Source organism: Lampetra planeri, chromosome 4 (genome assembly GCF_965212315.1).
Source record: "Lampetra planeri chromosome 4, kcLamPlan1.2.h2, whole genome shotgun sequence".
NCBI classification, from domain to species: Eukaryota; Metazoa; Chordata; class Hyperoartia; order Petromyzontiformes; family Petromyzontidae; genus Lampetra; species Lampetra planeri.
The window spans coordinates 21238680-21250382 of NC_136110.1; the positions used below are offsets into that span (position 1 = coordinate 21238680).

Sequence of the window (11703 nt, forward strand, 5' to 3'; positions counted from 1 at the left end):
TTCCCCGTACTTCCAATTGGTACGGTTGGCTACGTACGGTGCGAAAGAAGTTCAACGTACTGTACGTACATACAAGCCGGATCCTGGTGATTTAGAACCAGACGGTTGAAACCAGTCCATAGTTTTACTTAATTGATTGATTTTGGGGTAAAATCAATCGGTCTGAAAACACAATCGGCAGACGGACTGGATGGATATACGGTATTTTTAATTACACTATATATCTGGAGACATAACACAATGAGTTTGCATACAATGGTAAATAAACTGCTTTTGATGGTGCACACTTCTCATTACTTTAATACAGTCTAAACATAAACGTCGTCGCTTTAATGTTAGCAAAAGCGGACTTTAAAACAAAGAAATTAACAAAATCAATGCGCGTACGTGGTGTGTAAATGATTAGCTCGTGAAATGTTGACTCGACGCGTGGCTCACACAGAGCAGGTACGAGGGAGGTGCCAGGGTGGGGGCTCTCCCCCCTCCTCCACCCCCCCTCTCCACAAACCCCCTCCACCCCCCCTCCACCCCCTCCACCCCCCACGACCACCCCCACCCAGTTGGCACTCAGCCCTGGTGCCCCACCAAAGGCAAAGATGCCCCCGTGTAGTAGTAGCCTGTAACAGACACTTGTGGCAAGTGCTGTTGGCCACTAGCACCCACGAAGGCCGGCACGGCACACGAGGGGGCGGCGGTAGCCAGCACCACGCACGGCCGCCTTTGTCTCCCCCCAGTGGCGATGTTCACTCACACAACGCACCAGGTACTCGTTTAAGGTTGAGTCGACCTAGGGGAGGCCCAGGACTGGTGCAGATAATCGTCACTTGCTGTTGGTCGTGAACGGAAATCGAACTCGGGTCGCCGGGTTTGTAGCGCAGCACAGCGCTAACCGCTGCACCACCGCTCCCCACATGACAAAGATCCCCCGTATAGCCTTAACAGACTGTAGGGGGCAAGTGCTGTTAGCGAGCACCTATGAAGGCCGGCACGGCACACGAAGGGGTGGGTGGCCAGCACCACGCCCGGCCGCCTTTGTCTCCCCAGTGGCGATGTTTACACACACCGGACCAGATACTGATTTGAGGCTGAGTCGACCTAGGGGAGGCCCAGGACCGGTTCAGACAATCGTCACCGGTGTTGGCCGTGAGCGGGAATCGAACTCGGGTCGCCGGGTTCGTAGCGCAGCACAGCGCTAACCGCTGCACCACCGCTCCCCACACACGCGCACGGGCACGCGCGTGCACACACAACCCACTCACTCCCAGCGAGATGCGGTGACTCATTAACATTTGGCGGGGGGGGGTTACGCGGTTCAGTTTGTGACGTTGCGTTTGCAATTCGATGTTAAAAACGTATGACGCCCTGACAACGATTGTTTAAGGGCGCTTTATAAATGATTATTACAATATTGTGATTCTGTCATAGAAGCTGGTTCGTAAGTGTGGATGTTCGGAAGTCGGGTGTTCATAAGTCGGGTGGCCGTAAGTCGGGTGAGCGTAAGTCGAAGACTAATAGTCGCGCTACCCCACGAAAGCTGTTGCGTGGCTCACAAATGTAAAACATGGACGTGCACATGTGTAATAAAAGACTCGGACGCTTCTCTCTGTCCTGTGTCCTTTATTTGGGTTCGATCTCTTTTCCCTCACGGTACTCCCCTATATACTCTCCACTCTGCAGCCCCAGGCTGCTGTCGCTCACGTAGCCCAAACTCCCTCCTAGCAGCCCCGTCGCTGTCACGTCGTGCAGACCCCTGCTGCCGACTCCTCCCTTGCAGACCCGCTGCTCTCTGCAGCCTCCTCGCTGCTCCTCCTGCCCCGGGGTCGGTCACCGTTGGCCGACGGTGCCGATCCTCGTGGCTCGGGTGTGTGGCGACCTCGCCACTCTCTCTCACCCTTCGCCCTGCGTGGCCTCTCACTTTTCCCAGTCCCCGATCACTCCCGACTGCTTCTGGTTACCCCCCTTATAGACCCTTACCCTCTCCCCCACGTGACGTAACTCCTCCCCCCATGACGTCACTTCCGGGAGGTCGTTTACGCTCGCATTACACCACCCTCCCCCGTAGAGAAAATCCAGCCGACCTCGGCTGAACACAACTCCAATAAGCAATGCGAGCGAACACGACCGAATACGAAAAAGGACACAGAACACACGATACTATACGGAAAGAACAAGAACACAACACAACAATTAACGAAATGTGAGGGATTTCGAGCGGGTGCGGGTCGCCGGGCCGTCCCGGACGGTCGGTGGCCCTCCCGCCGAGCGGGAACGTGGCAGGGTTTTAAGAGCGACAGGCTGAAGTTCGTCTGTCGCTATTGGAGGCCTGGCAACGTCCCGGTCCCCTATTTTCAAAGGCGCAGCATCAGAGGCGTCCCGCGATCGTGCCCGCGGCGGGGTAGGAAGGGCTGCGGGCCTCAAAGGTTCCGCAGCCGTGGTAGGCACACCCCGAGCTGGGTCTGCTTTCCCCTGCCGCGTCACGCCGGTTCATCTGTGAAAGGCACGACAGGCGCTCTAGCAAAGTCAGCAGGCACAGGCAAGGGCGAGTCGGCAGCAACAGACCCCGGCAAGGCAACCTCAGGAGATGACGCATCCGGTCGAGGGGCCACGTATGGTTTCAACCGAGATGTATGGACGAACCAACGCCGAGAACCAAACCGAACACGCGCCGACTGTGGGTTGGGAACCTCGATGAGGCGAACCGGCCCTTGCCATGGCTTATGTAATTTAGGAGAGGTACCTGGCCGCACCTGTGGACAATGGAGCCAGGCCAGGTCCCCCGTTTTCCAAGGGCATTCCCCTTTTGAACGTCGCGCACACCGCTCGTTCCGAGCCTGGGCTTTGGCCGTAGCCATGCGAGCCTCCACCCGCGCCTCAGTGACTCGGCGAACGGTGTCCTGAATGTAATCAGGAAGAGGCTTGACAGGTCCCCTCGCCTCGGTTCCCAACTGTTCATTAATCGGCGGTACGTTTTCACGACCGTACATTAGAAAAAACGGCGAATATCCTGTAGCCGCATGTGGCGTCATCCGGTACGCTGAAAGCACCCCAGGGATATGCAAATCCCAATCCGATTGTTTTTCACTAACCGTATGGCACAACATGGCGGACAGGGTCCGATTAAGCCGTTCCACCATACCATCCGTTTGTGGGTGGTAGGGAGATGTCCGTATTTTTTTTGTACCCAGCGCCGCACACACCTCCCCCAACAATTTGGAGGAAAAATTCCGGCCTTGGTCTGTAAGGAGCCTCTCCGGCACCCCTTTGTCCATAACATACCCAAAAAGAAAGGCGTCCGTGATAGACGCCGCTGACTGGTCAGGCAAAGGCCAGGCCACCGGCCAGCGGGAGAGGTACTCCACCCCTACCAGCAAATATTTATTTCCCCTAGCGGATGGCGGAAAGGGTCCCAAAATATCTAACGCCACCAACTCATTAACTCGAGACACCTGGATGGATTGTATCGGCGGTACATATGGATGTTTAGGCTGCTTACGGCGGGCACAATCGGGACACGCGCGAACGTGCCCGACGACATCCGTCGTCATGCCGTGCCAATAGTAGTCTCGCTGCAGCGTCAATAGCGTCTTCTGCACCCCCAGATGTAAAAGCGTGTCACAATGCAGAGTCCTCATCAATTCGTACCACAATGATGCCGGTACAACCAGACGCCAGCGTTCCTGCATCCCTTCCCTCCACATCAGCAAGCCATCACGGAGAGCGGTTTCCGGCACGCCGCCCGCACAGAGTCGCCCACTCCCCTTGACAGGCCGCTTACGTAACGTTACCAAGGAATCATCCAACATCTGTTCCCGAATCCACACAGACCTCGGGAGATGTAGAATGCCATCAGCCGGTCCCCCATCAGCCGGCCCCGGCTCAAGTGGAGCTTCCGGCACTTCGACTGCCAGCGCGACAGGCGGAGGGGGGTGCTGAATCGGGCCACACCTATGCGTCCCCGACGCACATGCGCAAGGGGATCGCTGCGGCAGCCTGGAAAGTGCGTCCGCATTAGCGTGACGCACTCCCTTCCGATGGTGAATTTGGAAGGAAAATTCTTGCAGCGTGTCCAACCATCGCGCCAGCTGGCCGGATGGTTGGTCCATTTTAAGAGCATACTGCAAGGCCGCATGATCCGTGCGAACCATAACGAACGACCGTACAGATACGGTCGAAATTGGCGGAGAAAAAAAACAATAGCCAAAAGTTCCCTGCGAGTGACACAGTAGCGGGTTTCAGTGGGAGACAAAACCCGGCTACCATACGCGACCACGCGTTCTACACCATCTTTGGACTGAGATAACACCGCCCCAATACCCGTGTCACTCGCGTCCGTATCCAGAATGAAGGGATGCGCAAAATCCGGATAATCCAACGTCGGTGCCGTAGCCAATAGATCGCGTAGGCCTCGAAACGCCGCCTCCTCTGGGGTCCCCAAGCAAACTTGTGTCCTTTACCCGTCAGGAGATGCAAAGGCCTCGCGATCGTAGCAAAATTTGGAACAAACCTCTGATAATATGAGGCGAACCCCAAAAACCGACGCACATCCCCCACCGTGGCAGGGGTTGGCCAGTCACGGACGCACGCAGTTTTGTCCGGATCCGTGGCCACCCCGTCCGCACTGATGATGTGGCCCAAATAACGCACGGAGTGTTGCAGCAGGTGACATTTCTTGGGCTTAAATTTCAAATTAGCAGAACGCATCCTGGTGAACACGGCCTCCAACCGCGATAAATGCTCGTCAAATGTGCGGCTGAAAACGATAATATCGTCCAAATATATAAGACATGTCTCCCACTGCAACCCCGTTAATACCAACTCCATCAACCTCTGAAAAGTGGCAGGGGCCGCATTCAGCCCCATCGGAAGACAGTTAAATTGAAATAACCCCTGCGGCGTACGGAAAGCAGTCTTTTCTCGCGAGGACTCGTCGAGGGGAAGCTGCCAGAAGCCCGAAGAGAGATCTAGCGTTGAAAAGAACTTCGCCCCCGACAAGGCATCGAGAGAGTCGTCCATACGCGGCAGGGGATACGCATCTGCCACCGACACCTTATTTAATTTACGAAAGTCTACACAAAATCGCAATTTGCCATCTTTTTTCTTGACCAAAACAACAGGTGCGCCCCATGGGCTGTTAGACGGAGATATTATGTCCGCAGCCAACATGTCATCCACTGCCCCTCGAACATGCTCTCGCTCAGCTGGACTCATCCGATGCGAGTTCAACCGAATAGGGGCAGCGTCCCCTGTGTCAATATGATGGTAAAGCAACGAGGTGCGTCCTAAGTCCAAATCATCGGAACTAAACACATCGGAATAGCTCGATAACAATTTACGAATCGCACAACGCTGTTCCCCAGAAAGAGCTGAATTCTCCCCACACAATTCAGCAATCCAGCGGTCATCCACAGCTCCGGGCCCCGAAACACCTCCAACAACCCCCCGGCCGGACAGATCATCATGAGCTGTAAACGCAGTAGTGGCATGTGCCACAACGGTACCCGCCGGCACACACACGCTTTCGGCACTCGCGTTAAGCACCTGCAAAAACGGCTGCTGGTCTGGCCTAACAATAGTTTGTGCCCCAACCAGCGCCGATCCACCCGTGATGGTGGCGGACGGTGACAACAAAACCCCAATCGCTCCTTGACGACCAGGTACAGGCTTCCGATAACGCAAAGGAATGAGAATCTGTGAGCCAGGTGGAATATCAACAGACACTTCGGACAACGCCTGCACCTGGGCGACAGAAGCAGGTCGCCCCCAGGGCGACGGCAAAAAGGCAATTTTACGGCCTTCCGGTAATTGAATGCAGTTCTCATTAATTCTAATTAAAATGGGCATTTTGGCCAGAAAATCGGTCCCTAATAAACAAGGAACCGCAAGAGACCTCGAAATTAACACAATTCCCGAGGCCGACACTCCCCCGATAGTAATTGTAGCGTACACCTGGCCCACAATGCCCATGCTACCCCCGTTCGCGGCGACGCAGGAAGCGTAAGCCGGACTCACGGCCTCTGGTGGGATGTTCAAGAGATGGAATATTACATCCGAAATAATGGTCGCGGACGCTCCGGAATCTACCAAAATCCGTACGTCCACCCCTTGTATCGACCCAGGTACGGTGGACGAACCGGTAGCAGCCGCGACGACCCGCCGAGCCAACTTACGCCACTGCGTTACCGAACGACAAGGCACAGTCAATGGTCTCCCGTTATTAAAAACACCCGGATCGCATGACAACGGTGATGAGTGAGGTGTCAAGCCTTGCCGGGTGTCTGGTGCGCACCGACTTGCCTGTGCTGGCGAATCCTTCCTTGGAGCGGCCGCTGTCGAGGCCTCCTGCTGGGGCGGACCCGGGACGCGGGCCCAGCAGTCCCTGGCATAATGGCCCTTACGCCCGCAGCGGAAGCAGTCGATGTTGTTGCGCCTTGCTGCGGGCGCCCCGTCCCGACGCGGCCGTGTCGGCGGCGCAGCCCGCGGCTCCGGCCACGGAGCAGCGGCAGCCGACAGCTCCTGCGGGCTCCTGTCGTCCGGCACATAAACAGCTTTCTTGGGGTCCCAACCCACGGCTCCCCCTTCGACGATGGGCCCACCCGTCCACGCCGTAACCTGCTTCCACCGGCGCAGGTTGAACTGGGCGTCCAGACACTTAGCCGCAGCCCGGGATGTGAGCTTCTCGTGACCGCACACCGGCATGGGAATGCCGAGATCCCGGGACAACTCCAACATCTTCCCCAGGATGAGAGGTTCCAACAGGTCAGGCTCCATCTCCGGGTATGCGGCCATTGCCAGCTCCAGTACCGCGCCCCTATACGCCACCGGAGACTCCTCGGGTGCGCGTTGTCGTTGCACAAACCGGCGATGAGCGTCATCCGGCGGCTCGTAAGCGTCTGCCATTTCGTCGAACACACCACGCAATGTTTTCTTCTTCGCGGCTTTTATAGAGCGAAAGAATCTAACGGACTCATCATCAAGGAGAGTCGGAAGAACTTCTAATGCCTCGGCGTCAGTCCACCTCGCCGAGCGCATCGCTGCCAAAAATCTGCAGGCGAACACACTCCAATCGCCCCCGATGGAGAATTCCTTGACAGTCGTTAGGTGACGACTGCGACGCCTTGGCGCGTTCCCTCCAGCCGCTGACTCTTCCGGTGGCATGTTCAACATGGCGTCACAGCGTGGTGTCGACAAGATGGCGGCCTTCCGTCGCGGAGGGCCCAAAATGGCGGCTTCCCGCCTTTCGTCGTGCGCCACGCCCAAGATGGCGTCTTCATGCCGCGTGGCTGATGGCGTCGACATTGAAGACAACCCGGGCTCCTGCGGACCACCAACATCGCCTTCCGACGCCGTCCTCGGCGTAACGAGCGCACACAACTGTGCAAGCACGTTCTTGAGAGTTTCAAGTTGCTCCGCCATCTGACTCCATCTCAAATCCGCATCCTTTGGTGCAGACTGGTCCGCCGACGCGGCGACATCTTGGACCCCTGGACCCGCACTCGTCCCAGCACGGATCTCCTCCTCTGCCGGAGTCGGGTCCACCGCAGGAGGAAGGTCATCGTCGTCGGAAGATGAAGCCGATGCCGGAGACGGAATATTCTTTTTTCTCAGTTGTTTAGCCATACCGTTCGACTTTGACACCAGTGTAATAAAAGACTCGGACGCTTCTCTCTGTCCTGTGTCCTTTATTTGGGTTCGATCTCTTTTCCCTCACGGTACTCCCCTATATACTCTCCACTCTGCAGCCCCAGGCTGCTGTCGCTCACGTAGCCCAAACTCCCTCCTAGCAGCCCCGTCGCTGTCACGTCGTGCAGACCCCTGCTGCCGACTCCTCCCTTGCAGACCCGCTGCTCTCTGCAGCCTCCTCGCTGCTCCTCCTGCCCCGGGGTCGGTCACCGTTGGCCGACGGTGCCGATCCTCGTGGCTCGGGTGTGTGGCGACCTCGCCACTCTCTCTCACCCTTCGCCCTGCGTGGCCTCTCACTTTTCCCAGTCCCCGATCACTCCCGACTGCTTCCGGTTACCCCCCTTATAGACCCTTACCCTCTCCCCCACGTGACGTAACTCCTCCCCCCATGACGTCACTTCCGGGAGGTCGTTTACGCCCGCATTACACATGTACACGTCTTTCCATTATGCTGAAGAAAAAAGAAGTGAGCGCACGGCCAAAGGGAAACATTCACACCCACGTTCCTGGCGCGTGGTCTTTGCGCAGCATCCCCAAGAAGTCGCCCACCTAGGGGAGCTGACCACGTTTCCTTGGGCATCAAGGCTGCTTCACTCTGACCGCGGTCTCCCACCACTTCCCTTCGTGAACGTACAAGCTCACCACGTGGCTAGCAGCCCGCAGCGATGCGGGCAGCTGCTTTCAAGTCAGCGTGCACTCGTCTCAGAAGGACATCTGACCTGTAAAGTGTGTATAGTCAACAAAATATGACCATTTGCAGACAGCCCATTATCAATCAGTCCACTGCTGGATGAATGCTTCCGCGCGCCACGTCGTTCATGGGGGTCATTTGGTCATAATTCACTTTGGGGTTTGTCATCATTGTGGCACAAGAACACCATGACATATTACGGGCAGAAGAATATCCTGCATTACCAGAAGATACATTGTCTTGAGTGGTGTATCACTATACAGCTGGCAACATCCGGGGACTTTTGATGTCCCAGGAATACTTATACATTGCCCAGGACAGCTGACCTAGGAAATGGATCCTGCACAACCATATTCACCACACTTCTCGTTTGGTTTGGTGAGGAGCAAAGTGAAGATCTGCAACCTGCATTCAACCTCAAGCAAGACCATGAATGTTATTAATATATATATATATTTACTAGGTAAGGCCCACTGAGCTATATCGCTCTTAGTCAGCAGCGACCTGGCCACAAAAGGTAGCTCAACGGAGTGCCTCATCACGTGGACATTTAAAACGGCCAAATACTCTAAATGCATGTTGATTCTAAATGTAGAGGGGGGAAATCGGAGGACCCAGAGAAAAATCGGAAGTCATGCACACTCCAAATATACAGGCATCGTCATGGTCGGGATCGAACCAACGACCTCCTGCATACCAGGCGAGGGAATGAACACCTCGCCACCGCGGCATCCACTGACACGCCGCCACTGTATTCACCAGGGGCAGTAACCCCTTTGTGTTACTGTATGCGTTGGTGTTCAGAAATATGTGTTGCCTCCACAGAGTAAGTCTGCGACTCAGTTGAATCCACAACATATTTAATCTCCTAGCGCTTTAGTGATTCCCTGCAGATTCTTTTCAAGGAGCATAAACCATCATCACGCAAACTCCGCTCATCCTCGCAGCAACAGCTTTTGGCTAACCATCGAACAAAGACGGTTCACCGCATCGCGCGCTTTCAGACGCGCTTCTGCGGCCGTCTGGAACGTTCTTCTTTCCGATATTAGAAAGCCACTGGAGCTGTGCACTCTTCAATAATCTCGATTGAAAACTAATTTCTTTCGAACTGTTTTTTTTTTAGCTTGTTCTCCTTCTCCCGCACCTCCGATGAACACGGTTGGCTACGTATGGTACGTATGGTACGAAATAAGTTCAACATACGCGTGTATAGAAGTTACGAAACGGCTGCAGAAACTGATCTGTGCCACGGGTGGTGACAATTGACCACTAAGCCGCCGCTGGCTGTTGAAAATGAACATTTTTGTTGCATTGTCATGGCTTGTGAAGGCGAGCGGGGATGGGGCAAAGTGACTTTACAACTGACAATTGTTTTACAAAGCTGCGCCATATAATACAACTATCAATGAAAAATCCTATTTAATATTCAGGACGACGTACAGAAGTTCAACATACATGCGTGTGTTGAACTTCTTTCGCACCGTACGTAGCCAACCGTGCTAATCGATTCCGTCATGGCGGTAATCGATTCGGTCGTAACGGTATTTCAGCAAGCTCTTGGGAAAAAAACGAGCAGAGGCAGGAAAAATGTTCCATGTACTTAGGGTAATGAAACAACTGTGTGGACTATTTGTGTGTTTTCCAAATATATATATAAACCACCGAGTTTCAAAAATGTAATGTCTCAAAACAATGTCATGGGCAAACACGGGTCTCCAACCAGAGGCTAAATTATGTCTTCTAAATGTAAGGAACACTGTGCACTTTCCACAATACACAACATTCAGGGGGCTGATTGCAGAGTGTAGAAGCAACACGTGAAAATACTCCAAAGCAACGACGATAAAGTCTGTTCTAAGTAACATAGTTCAGCTTTTCACCTTTGACTGCAAATTATAAAAAAAATATTACGAAACTTAAATTAAAAAAATGTTTCCTGGGGTAGGGTCACACAGCCATTACAATCAACTATTGCTAGTTTGAAAATGAATTTCTTCAGAACTGCTTTTTTGCGTCTACTTTGTATTCCTTCCCCCCGCACCTCCGATTAGCACGGTTGGCTACGTACGGTGCGAAAGAAGTTCGACATACATACTCGACCTCAGAACTCAACTTACCGACTTCCACTTCACAGCTGCCCTGGGTCCAATAACGCAGCGCAACAATTGCAGCGAGTCCAAGTCCTCCCGTTCATCCCGAGTCCTACGGACGCACGGAGCTCTTGAGACCCACGGAGGGAAGTATGCACGTGCGGAGTCCACGGATGGCGCGTTCGCAGGTGCAGCGACGGGGGCGCTCCTCCCGTCGTGCCGAGGGGAGTTTCGCAACCCTCGAGCAACTTCCTCCTCTCGCCACTCAAACCCGCAAGCCACCCAGGACGGGGGCCTTACTCAACAGAAACGCAGCAACCGCCACCCCCCCCCACTCCAAACGTTGCCGGCTGGGAAGTTCCTTTATAACCGGGCAACATTTTTTTTTGTATGCCAAGAATTGGACAAAATGAAACATTGGTCGTATGTGCTGTATATATGTTGAACCAAAGAAACACTGGTGTACCAGCAGACGGAGAACGCAGGAAACACTTCCTCTGTAGGACGTGCAAGTATGTATGTTGATCCTCTATCCCACCGTACGTAGCTCCAGTCGCTTCCTATTATCTGCAGGATGCCACCTGTCTTGATTTCCCCAGGACAATCCACTTTGAGGTGAGCATTAAACGTTCAAAGTCCCAGTTTTATCACGTGGTTCTCCCCTCTTCAGAGGCGGAGACCATAAATGCAGTGTGTGCACACCAGGACTGGATGCCACTTTCACGTGAAATCAGCCCACGTCAACTCAAAAGACGCATCTACCTTTCCTCCGTCGGTAAATTACATTTTGGTTGCAGAGTTGAAGGGAAAAATAACTATGAAATTACTCATTAGTAATGCAATAAAAATGCGTCTTGATGTTTTTTTTTAATTAACAGTTATTAAAATACTTGTAAAAATGTAATAAAACAAAGTGATTAAAAGCAATGTAGAATTTAAATAATGTGCAGGGAAATTGTGGCTATAAGTACAGGGCAATGTGGAAGTTAACAAACTTGTGGTTTTAAAAACTATTAAAATGAGGTTAAGAAGCCATTCAATCAAACTAAATTACTGTATAATGTAGTGCACAACTTATTACGCCTGTGCTCTTGATTTAAAATTTCTGTAGATTTTACATCTCACATAAATTGGTGGGTGTCAGGTTCTTATTGATAGTGCGTGTTTATGTGACAATCAGTGACCCTGGTATTGTACTAAATACCCATGATACCTGGAATGATGGCAACTCGAGTTCATGGA

General features: G+C 53.4%; 1 protein-coding gene across 1 annotated transcript in view; it reads right to left on the reverse strand.

Annotated features, from left to right (window-relative positions):
* The window catches only part of LOC144717819 (MFS-type transporter SLC18B1-like), a 90371-nt gene extending 79794 nt beyond the window's left edge, over positions 1-10577 (reverse strand). The window contains exon 1 of the mRNA XM_078593493.1: positions 10489-10577. The gene's annotated coding sequence lies outside the window, so the exon portion shown is untranslated. The remainder of the gene's footprint in view (positions 1-10488) is intronic.
* Between the last annotated feature and the right edge of the window lie 1126 nt (positions 10578-11703).